The sequence below is a fragment of the Hyaena hyaena genome, unplaced genomic scaffold (genome assembly GCF_003009895.1).
Source record: "Hyaena hyaena isolate Hyena2069 unplaced genomic scaffold, ASM300989v1 scaffold_1321, whole genome shotgun sequence".
NCBI lineage: Eukaryota > Metazoa > Chordata > Mammalia > Carnivora > Hyaenidae > Hyaena > Hyaena hyaena.
In genome coordinates, this window is record NW_024081949.1 from 173,131 (window position 1) to 174,745 (window position 1,615).

Consider the following 1,615-nt stretch of genomic DNA (forward strand, 5'->3'; position numbering starts at 1 on the left):
CAAAGTCACAGACTGCTTTAGGCATTCTTTTTTTTTTTTCATCTGATCATTGAGGAATCCATTTATAATTCAAATAAAACTGCAAGATGTTATCTTGTGTGTATTCAGTTAGAGATATCTAAGGAGAATTCTTCAAATAATGAAACTGTCTTAGCTATAGTCACGTGAGCCATGATGATCAAGTTCCTAAAAAGAATCACCTTTTCTATTCAAGTTTAATTTCCTCATGCAAAGGAAGAAAGAAATGGGAAAAAAGAGTATAAAAGATAGAAAAAAGAGGAAGAAAGTGACAGGGAGATAAGAAGAAAGGTAGGCAAGGGAAGAAGAATAACAGAAAGAAAATAAAGAGAAAGAAAATTAGAAATTGTAAAAAAAAAAAAAACCTTCTAAGGCACAGCTGAATTAAAAAGGAATATTCACTTGCAAAATTGGCACTGTGCAACCTTTTTGTGCAATGAACAAGATATCAAAAGACGTTTCCCAAGCAAAAGTTCTTTAGTAAAATTAATCCTCTGATTCAATTTCTCTTTATATAAGGAAAACCTTGATATACAGATGTAATATAAGAATAATATTTTTTTTCACCTGTAACTCTCACTTGGGAAGGCATAAGCAGAATCTACTACACAGCCACTAATATAGCCAAAATTGAAGCACATATCTGATGATTCCATGTGGAATTCAACTACTCTGAGTTTTCTGGAAAAAATAAATAAAATAAAATAGCCAAAATTGACAGTATATTAAAAATAACAACCAAACTAATGAAATAGCTGTCCAATACCACCACCATTGCCCCCATGCAAAAAAATTAGACCCACCACATTAAGCTATCATTTCCTTGTTAAATTCAACTTTTTGTACTCTTTTTCTTCTCCCCCTCCTTAGCCTGCTTCGTCGTTACCTCTTCAGGTGTGTCACCCTTAACTGGCAGGTCAAAATGGATGCGTTGAAGTGCAACTATGCCGGGTTCCCGAGAGGACCCATCTGCCACCGCTAATCAGGAGGCTTTGGTCCATAGACTGAGCACAATTTTAAACCAGTCATTGGACAGACAGGAAATACTCTGCCGAAAAGCTGTTTAAAATTATAGTGTGTGGTTGGTGGTTGATAAGAGAAGATTGACTTTTTTTGTGTGTGTAAATAAAAGCTGTTTTCTTGGTTGCAAGCTTTTTTTTTTTTTTTTAAGAGACAGCATGAGCAGGGGAGGGTCAGAGAGAGAGAAAGACACCGAACCTGAAGCAGGCTCCAGGCTCTGAGCTAGCTGTCAGCACATAGCCCGATGTGGGGCTCAAACCCACTAACCGTGAGATCATGACCTGAGCCGAAGTCAGACGCTCAACTGACTGAGCCACCCAAGTGCCCCGATTGCAAGCTTTTTAAATAACCATTATTGAAGCATATGACATGCCTTCCCATGTTGTAAAACTTTCGGTAGTAAATAAATTAACTGACCTAACACAGTTATAGTAGTCCAGCTATATGACAAAGCAATCTGTAAAACTTGAGCAGTAACCAGGACCACAGTAACCCAATAGAGGTCATCACAAGTTATTTGGGAAAACACACAAAAAATGTATATAGGATTTGTTCTCACATGTATACAGAGACACAT

At 36.9% G+C, this 1,615-nt stretch overlaps 1 non-coding gene across 1 annotated transcript; it reads left to right on the forward strand.

Moving 5' to 3' along the window:
- Window positions 1-617: 617 nt before the first annotated feature.
- LOC120225080 lies at window positions 618-705 on the forward strand. The gene has a single exon (XR_005526729.1). It is a non-coding gene; the product is annotated as a small nucleolar RNA SNORD121A (small nucleolar RNA).
- The last annotated feature ends 910 nt before the right edge of the window (window positions 706-1,615 follow it).